Source organism: Bos javanicus, chromosome 14, assembly GCF_032452875.1.
Source record: "Bos javanicus breed banteng chromosome 14, ARS-OSU_banteng_1.0, whole genome shotgun sequence".
Lineage (NCBI taxonomy): Eukaryota > Metazoa > Chordata > Mammalia > Artiodactyla > Bovidae > Bos > Bos javanicus.
Window position 1 is genome coordinate 35,662,090 of NC_083881.1, and position 15,287 is coordinate 35,677,376.

At 39.9% G+C, this 15,287-nt stretch overlaps 1 long non-coding RNA gene across 1 annotated transcript; it reads left to right on the forward strand.

Annotated features, from left to right (window-relative positions):
* The first annotated feature begins 6,215 nt into the window (after positions 1–6,215).
* LOC133260523 (uncharacterized) lies at positions 6,216–12,293 on the forward strand. Its single transcript, XR_009740845.1, has 2 exons — positions 6,216–7,774; positions 11,038–12,293. It is a non-coding gene; the product is annotated as an uncharacterized LOC133260523 (long non-coding RNA).
* The last annotated feature ends 2,994 nt before the right edge of the window (positions 12,294–15,287 follow it).

A 15,287-nucleotide genomic window follows, 5' to 3' on the forward strand; every position in this document is an offset into this window, starting at 1 on the left:
CATTTCCTGAATACGGACTTTGTTTCCTCTTTAAGTAAAGGCTTTGTGGCACTCTCTAAGAAAGAACTTTTAGGAAAATGCTATTTTTCTTAATCGTTAATATACTATATATTACAAAGGCTCTGGTACCTGCCTTCTACAATATTATAATGGCCTTGTGACATAATAAGCGGTTGTATTCTATAGTTTTGCTTTTAAGACAAATCTCTATTTTTTAGGTCATTTGTGAATATATTTTTTAAAATATTGAAGCCTTTCAAGACTGATATATACAAACCTTTAAGAATTTTAACTTCTGAAGTTTCAAGTGTTAGGTGGCTTTCGGCATTACACACCAATCTTATGAAATATACTGTTAGTTAAGCTTAATTGTGTCTGACTCTTTGCCATCCCATGGGCTGTAGCCTTCCAGGCCCCTCTGTCCATGGAATTCTCCAGTCAAACAATACTGGAGTGGGTAGCCATTCCCTTCTCTGGGGGATCTTGGGATCAAACATAGGTCTCCTACATTGTAGGCACATTCTTTACCATCTGAGCCACCAATGAAAGTCACTCAGTTGTGTTCGACTCTTTGCTACCCCATGGACTGTAGACCACCAGGCTCCTCTGTCCCTTGAATTCTTCAGGCAAGAATACTGAAGTGGGTAGACGTTCCCTTCTTCAGGGGATCTTCCCAGCCCAGGGTTTGAACCCAAGTCTCCAACACTGCAGGTGGATTCTCTATTGTATGAGCCACAAGGGAAGCCAGAGAAACCCATAAAATGGATGGCTGCTCCATGACTGTGAGTTGATCCTTTGACCTCTGGAGATTAGCATTATGGTCTCCAAATGGACCATGGTTCTTAAGGGATCAAATTATATATAATATATATTTTATATAAAATTATATATATAATATATATATTAAATGATACATATTATATAATATATTATAACATATATTATTATATATGGATCATGGTTGTTAAGAGATCAAATTATATATAATTATGTATTATATATATTATATATGTGTGTGTGTATTTATATATAATTTGATCCCTTGACAACTGTGGTCCATTTAGCAGACCATAGCTGATCTCCAGAGGTCAAAGGACCAACTCAGTTATGAAGCAGCCACCTCTGACCTCAGAGCTGATCAGGACAAGTCTGGACTCCAAGGTGGAGGCTTTAGCCTATAACAATCCACATGCATCCCTTACTGACAGAGCCCTAACTGAAGATTCTGAAGCTTATAAATTTCCACCACACTTTTAAGAAGTTGGGGGTGGCTAGAAGTCATTTCACAGTAGGAGTGATTTGTAGCCAGAATCAGCCAACCTTTGGCCTCATTTTTGTGTAGTTTGGATGATTCTATCATCAGATCTGCCTCTCTATATAAAGTGTTTCCTGTTTGAGTTTCCTTTTTCAAATGAATGGATTTATTATCCTAGAGGAAGACTTGGTCTAGCTGTTCTGCAAAGGGCAGGATGAATGAAAGGTTATAGATCAAATGCATTTTATGTTTCCAATTCAGCTGAGAATTGGCTTATGTGTATCATTTTATGGAAAGCAAAGGAGCAGTGACACACACATTGAATTTATTGAATCAGGTGTGATAGCACTGGGGAGTTCTAAGAAAACAGATACACGTGTGGAGAGAGAAAGGGAGAGGAAGAGAGGGAAGAGAGAATGAAAGGGTCGGGAGGAAAGGAGAGGAAAGAGAAAAAGAGAGGAGAGGAGAAGAGGAGAAAGGAGAGAGACCTCATGGCCACTTCCTATCTCATTTGGGATGTGTGGGCTAGAACCTTCTGGGCCAGTAAGTGGAGTAGAAGAGAGAGAGAACAGTGTTGGATGAAAAGACTGAGAAGCCTTCATGGAATAGCTGAAATCCTAGGTAGGAGTGAGGTAACAATTTTGCCTACCACTTACTGAATACCTACGATTATTAAACATGGCCTGGTGTAATCTTTGCAGCAGCCCTTTGAAGTAGGTACTACTGTGCTCTATTTTCTGTTTTATAATTCCAGAAGGTAAATGGTCCATATCACACAGTTCAGAGGTAACTGGAATTCAAACCAGACTATACAGCACATGCTGTTGACTCTGCAGTTCTCTGAGCTGACTCAGTCTGGGCAGAGGAGATGTGCTGAGTCCAGGGATGGACTGGGAGACAGAACAATCTGAAAAAAAGGTTGGGAGGTGAATGAGAGTATCGGTATACTCTGGGGTCAGTGCAGTTGGGCTGACCAGTAGATGACTCAAGTGAATGGTTTTGCAAGAGAAGTTGTGGTGGATAAAAGTAGAGAACTGATAAAGTTGAAAAAGTTTTAGAAATTAAAGATGACTACATTAATGGATTCTGAGCAGGGAAATAGTACTGCAGAAAATATTTTCTTAAGAAGGTGAAATCAGCAGTCATGTATAGGCAAACAGAAAAGGGAAGGACTGGAGGCTGGGAAATCACTGAGAACAGTGTGCACAAGTGACAGAAATACGGCAGTGAAGACCTGGAGTAGTGTAGAAGCAGTTCTCCAAGTTTTGGTCTTGGGATCATTGATACACTTAAAATTGATGGAGGACCCCAAGGTCCTTTTGTGTGTGTTTATCTATCAATGTTTATCAGATTTGAAGTTAATACAGATAAATTTTAAAATATATATTAAATTATTTTAAAATAATAAACCCATTATGTATTAACATACAAGCATTTTCATGAAAAAATAACTTTGGTTTTGAAATAAGAAACAATGAGAAAAATGACTTTTACCCTTTTGCAAATTTCTTTACTGCCTGGCTTAATAGGATCCAGCTGGAATGTCATATAGTCTGTTGCCATGTGTTCAGTTTGTTGCAATGTTGCAAGAAAAGTCCACTCATGCTTGTGAGAGACAGTGAAAAAGGCAAATAACACTCTAAAATTATCATGAAAATCGGTTGACCCCAGGACACTCTGAAAGAGTCTTAGGGACACTCATGGGTCCCTGGATGACAGTTTGAGGACTGCCAGGCTAGAGTGTGGTTGAGGAGATGAGAAACAGGGAACCAACACAGAGGGGGAAAAAACAGAGAAACCAGAAGCATCTGAAGACTGATCAGGCTTAGGGGGCCCTGCGAAGGAAAGAATCCTACATGATCCACACATCAGACCTGGGTGACCTGAGAAAATCATGATGCTTCTTGCAGAGTGGGGAAACCCAGAGAGGAAGGCAGTTTGGTGGGGAAGTTGGTTATTTCTGGTTTTGGTGATTTCAGTGTGAAGTGGCAGAAAGACATCTAAATACACAAAGAATTGGGTCACAGAAGATGACAGAATCTTTCATTACTAATGGAAGTAAATTTTTCAAAAGTTAATTTAAAATGAAATTTAAAATGTCAATTTGAAAAAGAAATGGAAGCAGATACTATACTTTCTAGTTAATTAATCACAAAGTAAATATTTCTTTATTTAGGAGTGGAACATTAGAGGAATTCAACTGTATTTGAAAGATTTTATTTCCTCAGATGAGAAATGAGTATAGGGTCACTTATTGTATTACTATTAATGCAGGTTTATGTCTGGAGTAATTCATAATAAATCAAAAAATTTAAAGTTCATATCATATTAGTTCACACATTTCTCTCCCTCTCAACCCCCCCAAACACACACATACACACACACATACACATACACAATATTTATACTCATTGGATTAGATGCTGTTTTATTTCCAGGTGCTAGTACTGGGGATAGAACCATTTAGAAAAAGAAGGAAGGAAGAAAGAAAGAAAGGTGGGGAGGGGGAAGGAAAGAAAGAAAGAATATAAGCTAAATTCAAAGTCTTTCCCCTTCTGTTTAGACACCAAAATGCAGTCTGTTGGGAAAGGACTTGCCGGCCACATTAACAAAATATAAGGCAAATGTAAGCTAAGTAGGAGGATGCCAGCATTCATAGGATACCAAAGACCCTGTATGTTATCACATGCATTGGGTAATGATTCAATCAGATGTGAAGTTCCTGGAGAGGTTTACAGCACTTTGTGGGAGCGTTGCATGGGTAACAAAGAACTCTTATTCTTGTGATAAGTTTCCAGTAGAATCAGGGCCTCAGAAGAACAGCACTGAGGGAGGGTACCAGAGAAGAAGCCAAGTCTGTGTCCCTACTCTGGAACTGGAGGAGACATGAGGGTGAGCACTGACTCAGGCACAAACTAGCTTTGAGATGTTGAGAAGGTGACTTAATTGCTTATGCTTTGCTGTTGTTCAGCCACTAAGTCCTGTCTGACCCCATGAATTGCAGCATTCCAGGCTTCCATGCCCTTCACTGTCTGTCTCCTGGAGTTTGCTCCAAGTCATGTCCATTGAGTCAGTGATGCCATCCAAACATCTCTTCCTCTGTTGCCCCTTCTCTTCTTGCCTCAGTTTTTCCCAGCATCAAGGTCTTTTCCAGTGAGTTGGCTCTTCCCATTAGGTGGCTAAAGTATTGGAGCTTCAGCTTCAGCATCAGTCCTTCCAATGAATATTCAGGGTTGATTTCCTTTAGGTTTGATACCCTTACTATCCAAGGGACTCTTAAGAACCTTCACAATTCTTTGGTGCTCAACCTTCTTATGGCCCAACTCTCATATCCATACATGACTACTGGAAAATCATAACTTTGACTGTATGGACCTTTGTTGGCAAAGTGATGTCTCTGCTTTTTAATACACTGTCTAGGTTTGTCATAGCTTTTCTTCCAAGGAGTAAGTGTCTTTTAATTTCATGACTGCAGTCACTGATGGCAGTGTTTTGGAGCCCCCCAAAATAAAATCTGCCACTGTTTCCACTTTTTCCCCATCCATTTGCCATGAAGTGATGGGACCGAATGCCATGATCTTAGTTTTTTGAATGTTGAGTTTTAAGCCAGCTTTTTCACTCTCCTCTTTCACCCTCTTTAAGAGACTCTTTAGTTCCTCTTCACCTTCTGCCATTAGAGTGGTATCATAATATGCTTTAGTTTTAAGATATTTTTATTGATTAAAAACCTAGTAATAGGAGCTGTTTCCCAGGAATTAATGCAGTTTAAGGCTCAGGAATGCTGGCTTCTCTTACCATGTAGCACTGAACAACAAACCTTCCATCTGCCTTCCACACTCACCCCCACTCATCTCAACATCCACATGTCTCTCCTGGAGGACTTTGAAACTGCTAGTGGCTGTCACTGTGAGCCCTCCACACTCTCACTAACCGCTTTGACTAAATCTCCACCATGCAGTCATGCAATTGTCCTCCTTCTTAGCCTTCAAAAGCCTGGGCCCTGCTGTCCACCAGCCTCAGCCCAATCTAGAGCATTTCTGGAACATACTTTATGCCTTCCTTTCTATTCATTTCACAAGCTTTTTATTTTCTGTTTCTTCTTTAGCTCTGAAAATATTACATATTCACCAGATTATATATATCTTCCTTTGCCTTAAAAATTCACTCCAGAGTGTGTCCTGTAGCTGTTTTATGTGCGTGCTCAGTTGCTAAGTGGTGTCTGACTCTTCTGCAATCCTGTGGACTGTAGCCCACCAGGCTCCTCTGACCATGGGATTCTCCAGGCAAGAATACTGAAGTGGGTTGTCATTTCCTCCTCTGGGAGATCTTCCCAAACCAGGGATCAAACCCAAGTCTCCTGAGGCTCCTTCTGAATTGGCAGGTGGATTCTTTACCACTGAGCCACGCAGAAAGCCCATAGCCATTTTAACCAACAAATAAATGAAGTGGGAAAGAATATACAAGTTTTTTCAGTTTTTACACAAGAAATTGACATGATAATAACAAACTTGTAAAATTCTTTTAAAAAGCATGTTTGTGGGGAGGCAAGATGAGAGGAATGTTTATTAAAATATCTTACAAAATTAAAGAGTAAATTTACAGGTAGAAGGAGACTGTTATTTACCTTCAGTATCTATTACTGTGTCTATTGAGTGACTGTACTCTTACCTGAGGCTCTGAACCAGTTATAAACTGGGTACCTTAGAACAATGAATGAATGAATGAGATAAGCAAAATTATACAGACACACACACAGACTGCTTAGCGAAAAATAATGTCCATATGAAGTTCACTCTGTAGCTATTTTAGCTAAAAATGAAGCTAAACTTTCTTGACAAACAGGAATTTAATTTTGGACTCCTTTTCTTTTCACCCAGTGATATAATTCATGTGAAGTAAGGATAAAAGTTACCATAATGCCAAGTAGAACATCCTTCTACTAATAATTGCTTCATAAATATATATGTTCTGTTAACTGTCATAACCTTTCATTTTTTTGTGCTCATTTCATGACCTTCACAAACAAATGAAAGGCTCACGTTTGCAAAGTTCCCCCCTTAGTAATGAATTACTAGAAATTTAAGGACCTAGCAGGGACTGCAGCTGTTGTGAGTTTCAATTATTTTTCTGCTTATCTTCTTGGGTTATAACTTGGAAGTCTGGACTGAATGCATGCCATTTTTAGCAATAGGAAGCATCAAGATCATCTTGTTTCCCACATAACTGAGTGGAGCAGGAGACATAGGTAACCCACAAGCTTCAGAAACCCTGTTGGAAGGGCTTAGGAGATAAGCAGGAACATTTACACTACTGGGAACAATTAGTTTTCATCAGAAGACTAAGCCATAAAAGTGGAAAACTGGGCTGGAACAGAAGGGATGGTAAGAAAGGCTTCCTGGATGGTATAAAGTGCCAGTATAAAATAATGATATACATGCTTTTGGTGGTGTGTTCAGTTGCTCAGTTGTGTCTGACTCTTTGTGACCTCATGGACCGTAGTCTGCCAAGCTCCCCTGTCCATGGGATTTCCCAGGCAAGCATACCTGAGTGGGTTGACATGTCCTCCTTCAGGGGATCTTCCCAACCCAGGATGAACCCATATCTCCTGTGGCTCTTGGATTGGCAGGCGGATTCTTTACCACTGAGCCACCTGGGAAGCTGAGCATTGTTGCTGTGATCTGGCACCAAGATGTTGAATCATATGTCTCATTTTGAATCATAGATTTTCACAGCACTCAGTTGGATCAAAGGTCTTCCTTGGATCAATTTCTCTATAGCCAGGGAGCCTGGGGCCCAGAGAGCTGAAAGGACTTATCCAGGGTCCCACAGCTAGTCCAGCAGAGCTGAGAACAGAGTGCATTTCCTATTCCCAGTCAGAGCACTTCCCCCTCCACCACATCTGTTTCCTCTCCTCCTTGATGTGTTTGGCTCTCAGGCCAGAGCGCAAGTGGTCTGATGGGTTTTCTCAGCACAATCTCCAGATGGTTATTTTTGACATTTCTGTATCTGGGCACCACTTTCTTGTCTCTTAACTTAAAAAATAATGCTCTTGTAAAGTTATTGATGTTTGAGAACTGATTGCATTTGGACAATATGTAGAATGCAACTGATAATGTATAGCTGGGTGCTATTGATTAAGGTGTGTTTGGAGAATCATACAGCTGGAAGGAGTTATTTGGATCAAGTGACCCCTGCTTTGCAGATTAGGAAATAAAAGCCTGGAAAATCTAGTGGGCATTAATTTAAAATACTTAAGTTCTAATGTCATGGAAGTGAAGTGAAGCAGAAGTTGCTCAGTTGTGTCTGACTCTTTGCGACCCTACAGTCCATAGAATTCTCCAGGCCAGAATACTGGAGTGGGTAGCCATTCCCTTCTCCAGGGGATCTTCTCAACACAGGGATTGAACCCAGGTATCCTGCATTGCAGGTGGATTCTTTACCAGCTGAACCACCAGGAAAGTCCATGGACCATTCATTCAAAGCAACATTTATCTATTTGAAGTTTGACTCTGTGAAAAGGTAACATAAATGGTAATGTTCTTGTTCCATTCCAAATATAGTTCGTATTCATTAAATATTGATGTACTGTACCATATTATTCATTGTTTTATTCATTTTGAGGGATTATCATAGGAATAGCATGAAACCATTAACAATTAAAAATTATTGGAGTGCTGGGGTCCAAATAATTTAATTTGAGCAGCAGTAGATTGCCATAGTCAGCAACAGTACCATTTTGATTAGACTGACTGTCAGTGTACTTGTCCACATGTTTCTGTCTGGATATCATTGCTTTTGCTGTTGCCATCTCACCATCCTACAGCTTCACCTGTGAAATCCTCCTTAGCCTTCAGAGAAAGTGCCCTCTCCCCTACAAAGCTTTCAACTGTTGCTCCAAATCTAGGGGATCTCCCCCTCCTTTGCATTCTCAAGGCACTTAATACTTCTCTTATTATCCCAGTCTGTGTTTCACTAATAAATTAAATGGTGCTGTTACACCTTTTCTGGATTTTAAGCTCCATAGCAAAAAGATTAGGTCAGTAATTTTGTATTCCCTGCAGCATCTTGTGTTTTGGAGATGCACAGTATTTGTTAAATGAGTAAATGAATGGATAGTAAATACAAAAGCACTTGGCTGAACACAAAGCATTACACTTTAGAATATTGATATTAAACAGCACAAACTGGGGAAGTCCTAGCTTTTTAAAAAAAAAAAATAATAAAGTTGAGAGTCGTTTGAGAATTTATTGAGAAACTGAGTGTCCAGAACAGGTATCATAAAGAATGCCTTCAGTTCCACTCTGGGATGTCTTTATTCACAGAATAAATCTGAGAAATAACAGTTTGTCAAATGCCAAATGACATCGAAAGTTAGAAGAGTGGAGTTCCCATACTATTCAGTTCCCCACAATTTGAAAACCACATGTTGTCCTTTCAATAACTTTTTCAGCCACATCAGGTGCATGAATGGACCCCAGAAACCATCTGCTCCAAGGCCGCCAATTAAGTTTGCTGTGTTCTCCCTGACAGGCTGACTGTTCCATTAAAACGAAGGGCTTTTCCAGGAAAAGAGATCTTGGGATTTTCTTTGGTCATTAGATAGCTCTACGCCAGATAGGAACATAAAAATTTTCTTTGTGTGGGGAAAGAGGAGTGCTTTCCTGAAGCTGGACTCATATTACAAAAATGGGGGGAAAGGAATTTAAGTGCTTATTTCAGTTCCTTTTCCAAACATGGAAAGTTAAATAGTAGTTCAGCCTCAATCCTTTCAGAGGAAGATCTCGTTGCAAATGTAAACTTCACTGCTCACTCACAGGGTTTCATATATTGCAAATAACCCAGGCTCAAGATTCAAACAGCCCCATGCAAATCCCGGGTAGAAGTCTGAAAGTGTTAGTGAGATCAAAAGCAAAATTCTCTCCATGCACTTAGATTCTGATTTAACTTTCTTTCTGTCTATATCGTAGATCTCCATGTTTTATCCTGTGAAGTGTAAAACAGATGAGAAAACTAGTATCACCCAAGTATTAGTTGACTACAGAGTAAATCAGTGCAGAAATAGAGCATGACCTTTGAATTTTGAACTTGCCCAGGTCCATGAGGCAAATTGCCTCGTCCTTGGCTTTGCTCTTTCTGCTGTGGGGTGAGAATGGACCAAGCATACCTGACTATTGTTAGTACACCTTCCCTAAGGCTCCATAGAACATATTTCTCAAAACAATGAATGAAGTGGTGAAACACTTTATCTGTAACTCCATCTTTGCGATTTACTTGACTCCGTGAGCCACATTGTTTCCAGTAACTGGAAATATCAATAACCTCAGATATGCAGATGACACCACCCTTGTGGCAGAAAGTGAAGAGGAACTAAAAAGCCTCCTGATGAAAGTGAAAGTGGAGAGTGAAAAAGTTGGCTTAAAGTTCAACATTCAGAAAACGAAGATCATGGCATCTGGTCCCATCACTTCATGGGAAATAGATGGGCAAACAGTGGAAACAGTAGCTGACTTCATTTTTGGGGGCTCCAAAATCACTGCAGATGGTGACTGCAGCCTTGAAATTAAAAAACGCTTACTCCTTGGAAGGAAAGTTATGACCAACCTAGACAGCATATTGAAAAGCAGAGACATTACTTTGCCAACAAAGGTCTGTCTAGTCAAGGCTGTGGTTTTCCCAGTGGTCATGTATGGATGTGAGATTTGGACTGTGAAGAAAGCTGAGCGCAGAAGAATTGATGCTTTTCAACTGTGGTGTTGGAGAAGACTCTTGAGAGTCCCTTGGACTGCAAGGAGATCCAACTAGTCCATTCTGAAGGAGATCAGCCCTGGCATTTCTTTGGAAGGAATGATGCTAAAGCTGAAACTCCAGTACTTTGGCCACCTCATGCGAAGAGTTGACTCATTGGAAAAGACTCTGATGCTGGGAGGGATTGGGGGCAGGAGGAGAAGGGGATGACAGAGGATGAGATGGCTGGATGGCATCACTGACTCGATGGACGAGTCTGAGTGAACTCCGGGAGTTGGTGATGTACAGGGAGGCCTGGCGTGCTTCGATTTATAGGGTCTCAGAGTCGGACACGACTGAGTGACTGAACTGACTGAACTGACGTAAAGGTATTGTAAGTGTAGAGTGCTACCTGGACTCATCTTGTGAACCTTTGATTTTCTTCGTTGGAAACAGTGAAATATACTGAATGTCATGTAACTCCCCAGAGTGTACCTTCTGCTCTACAATTGTTTACATAGAAAAGGAAAGGGACCTGCTATCCACAGGGGGTGGAGAGTACAGAAAAATGTTGTTAATTAGCATGTAAAACACTTGTAGGGAATTTTCTGTCTCCTGAGAATGTGCTTTTCTTTTTACTCTCTTCCTTTCTTTTTGTTTTATTTTTTAAATTTATTTGTTTTTAATTGGAGGATAATTGCTTTACAATATTTTATTGGTTTCTGCCATATATCAACACATTGTCTCCTTTGTAAAGTCAGTAATAATGTATTATTTTTATTATTCATTTTGATGCTCAAATTGTTACATATTGACCATGGGGAAGTCCCTTATGTTGTTTCCTGTGACCCACTGACATATCCTGTCATTCTTTGAACACTTCCCTACTAATATTTTACACAAGATGCACTAGGTTCATCTTGTACTTTTCCTTCCCCAGGCCTAGATTCAGCCATTTTTACAAGAAGTGCTGGCTCCTTTTAGTAGAGAAAGGGATTTAGAAACTAAGATCTTTGTACTAGATGTGCTGATTGCTATGAGAGTGTCATTGCTTTTAGGTCCTTTCAGAGGATAGAGGGAAACCAGGAAAAAGATACAGCCAGTCAGAAGTATGTGTCTGCAGTATATGACACAGTGAGTCTTCCAAGTAGAAAAAAGCATGTGCAGATGTGTGTGGGTATCTTATTTTCTTGTTTTTCATTTATCTGATTACTAGTAACGCTGAGCCCTTTTGCCATGTTTATTTGCCATTAATTTTTACTCTTTTGTGAAAAGAAGTGTGCAATTATTTTTCTCTTTTGCCTAGTTCTCTTTTGGGTTATTTGCCACTCTTGTGTATTTGAACCAGTTTTTTTTTTTTTTTTTTTTTAAACCTTAACATTTAAAACTCCGGGAGATGGTGAAGGACTGGGTAACCCTTGGACTGCAAGGAGATCCAGCCAGTCCATTCTGAAGGAGATCAGCCCTGGGATTTCTTTGGAGGGAATGATGCTAAAGCTGAAACTCCAGTACTTTGGCCACCTCATGCGAAGTGTTGACTCATTGGAAAAGACTCTCTGATGCTGGGAGGGATTGGGGGCAGGAGGAGAAGGGGACAACAGAGGATGAGATGGCTGGATGGCATCACTGACTCGATGGACATGAGTTTGAGTGAACTCCGGGAGTTGGTGATGGACAGGGAGGCCTGGCGTGCTGCGATTCATGGGGTTGCAAAGAGTCGAACATGACTGAGTGACTGAACTGAACTGAACTGAACCTGGCATGCTGTTGTCCATGGGATCGTAAAGAGTCAGACATGACTTAGCGACTGAACAACAACAACATGCTTAAAAACCCTTACAAGTATATACATATTTGAACATGGACTGAAACAGATATGCAAATGTTTATTGTAGCATTACTAACGATAGACAAAAAGTAGAAGCAACTCAAGTGTTCATCAGCAGATGAATTGCTAAACAAAATGTAGTATATTTGGCTCTTGAACACCACCAGTTTGAACTTCAAGGATCCACATATCAGTGGATTTTTTTTTTCACTAGTAAATACTACAGTTGGCTGAATCTACAGGTATATAACCACGAATATGGAGGCACTGGGTATATTAGGACAGTTGACTTAAAGTTATAGGCGGATTCTTAACTGTATGGAGGGTGGGCATGCCTATGCTCTCCTTTGTTCAAGGATCAATGTATATGTGTACAATGAAGTATTATTCAGCCATAGAAAGGAATGAAGTTCTGATACATGCTACAAGATGGATGAACCTTGAAAACATTGTGCTGCATGAAATAAACCACACAGGAAGGATAAACATTGTGACTCCACTTGTATGAATTATCTAGAGTGGGAAAACCCATAGAAACAAAAAGTTGATCAGAGGTCTTCAAGGAAAGGTAAATGGGTTATTGCTTAATGGTTAAATTTTCTCCGTGTGTGATGGAAAAGTTTTAGAAATAGATAGTGGTGGTGGTTATACAGCATTGTGAATATAATTAATGCTTTTATGTTATATATATGTATATATTTAACCATGATAGAAAATAAATGGACGTGTCTACACGGGTAATATTTCTGGACTCCTTGTTCTTGTCCATTCATCTATGTGTCTTTCCCTCCACTGGTACCACACTGTCTTGATTACTGTAGCTATATAATAAGTCTTGAATTTGAGTAGACTAATTCCTCCCATTTAATTTTCTTTTTCAAAATAATTTTAGCTATTCTAGTTCTTTACCTTTCCATATAAATTTTAGAATACTCTTGCCTGTATCTACAATAAAAGTTACTGGGATTTTGATGGGAATTCATTAAATCTGTATTGTTACATCTTTTGATATATTAAAAACATTATGATGTATCCTATATATCCCATGTAATATTTATGTTCATAGTCTAATTTGTCTTATGTAAAAATTGCCACCTCAGTTCTCTTACATTTTGCATTTTATAACATATCATTTTGAATCCTTTTACTTTTAAATTACATGTGTCTTTATATTTAATGTTTGTTGCTGATAGACAACATATAGTGGGGACTTTTTAAATCTAGTTTGATCATTTCTGATTTTTAATTGTTTTTTTTATTAATTGCCTATGTGATTAATTAATTACATATGTGATTCAGTTTAAATGTTTTCTGGTTTTTCCCATTTTATTTGTTTCCTTGTTCTTGTTTTATTTTGCATTGGTTAAATGTTTTTGTACTTTATTTTTCTCACTATTACTTGCTCTATCTGTTCAAAATTTTTATTTAATGTTGCTACTCTATCTTCTGGGCTTCCTTGGTGGCTCAGCTGGTAAAGAATCTGCCTGCAATACAGGAGACCTTGGCTTGATCCCTGGGTTGGGAACATCCCCTGGAGAAGAGAAAGGCTACCCACTCCATTATTCTGACCTGGAGAATCCATGGACTGTATAGTCCATGGGGTCGCAAAGAGTTGGACACGACTGAGCAACTTCACTCACTCACTCTATCTTTAAATAATTTTATAACATTTCACTTACAAACCTTGCACATGTGCTAAGTCGCTTCAGTCGTGTCTGACTCTTTTCGACTCCATGGACTGTAGCCTGCTAGCCTTCTCTGTTTATGAGATTCTGCAGGCAAGAATACTGGAGTGGGTTGCCATGCCCTCCTCCAGGGAATCTTCCCAACCCAGGGATCCCACCCACATCTCTTATGTCTCCTGCATTGGCAGGTGGGTTCCTCACCACTAGCACCACCCTGGAAGCCCCAGAAAACCTTACAACAGTTTATTTTAGTTCTATCCTTTCTTAATCACCCAGATAACCATGCTCATGAGGTCACTCAATTAGAGCCAGACATCCTGGAGTGTGAAGTCAGCTGGGCCTTAGGAAGTGTTAATAAAAACAAAGCTAGCAGAGGTGATGGAATTCCAGCTGAGCTATTTCAAATCCTAAAAGGTGATGCTGTCAAAGTGTTGCACTCAGCATGCCAGCAAACTTAAAACACTCAGCAATGGCTGCAAGACTGGAACATGTCAGTTTTCATTCCAGTCCCAAAGAAGGGCAATGACAAAAAATGTTCAAAAACTACCATATAATTGTGCTCATCTCACATGCTGGCAAGATAATGCTGAAAATCCTTCAAGTTAGACTTCAACAGTACATGAACTGAGAACTTTTAGATGTACAAGCTAGATTTAGAAAAGGCAGAGGAACCAGAGATCAAATTGCCAATATCCATTGAATCACTGAAAAAGCAAGGGAATTCTAGAAAAATATCTACTTCTGCTTCATTGACTACGCTAAAGCCTTTGGCTGTGTGGATCACAACAAACTGGAAAATTCTTAAAGAGATGGGAATACCACAGCACCTTATCTGCCTCCTGAGAAACCTATATGCAGGTCAAGAAGCAACAGTTAGAACCGGACATGGAACAATGGGCTGGTTCCAAATTGGAAAAGGAGTATGTCAAGGCTGTATATTGTCACCTTGCTTATTTAACTTATATTCAGCATACTGCTAAGTCACTTCAGTCGTGTCCGACTCTGTGCGACCCCATAGACGGCAGCCCACCAGGCTCCCCCGTCTCTGGGATTCTCCAGGCAAGAACACCAGAGTGGGTTGCCATTTCCTTCTCCAGTGCATGAAAGTGAAAAGTGAGAGTGAAATCGCTCAGTCGTGTCCGACTCTTAGCAACCCCATGGACTGCAGCCCACCAGGCTCCTCCATCCATGGGATTTTCCAGGCAAGAGTACTGGAGTGGGGTGCCATTGCCTTCTCCCAATATGCAGCATACATCATGTGAAATACCCAGCTGGATGAATCAGAAGCTGGAATCAAGATTCTCAGGAGAAATATCAACAACCTCAGATATGAATATATCACCACCATAACGACAGGAAGTGAAGAGGAACTAAAGAACCTCTTGATGAGGGTGAAGAGGAGAGTGAAAAAGCTGACTTAAAACTCAACATTCAAAAAACTAAGATCATGGCATCTGGTCCCATCACTTCTTTGCAAATAGAAGGGGGAAAACTGGAAGCAGTGACAGATTTTATTTTCTTGGGCTCCAAAATCACTGTGGATGGTGACTGCAGCCACAAAATTAAAAGACTCTTGCTCCTTGGAAGAAAAGCTGTGACAAATGCAGACAGTATTAGAAGCAGAAACATCACTTCGCCAACAAAGGTCCGTTTAGTCAAAGCTATGGTTTTTCCAGTAGTCGTGTACATAACACATGTGAGAGCTGGGCCATAAAGAAAGCTGAGCACTGAAGAATTGATGCTTTCGTATTGTGGTGCTCCCATTGAGAGTTCTTTGGACAGCAAGGAGATGCAG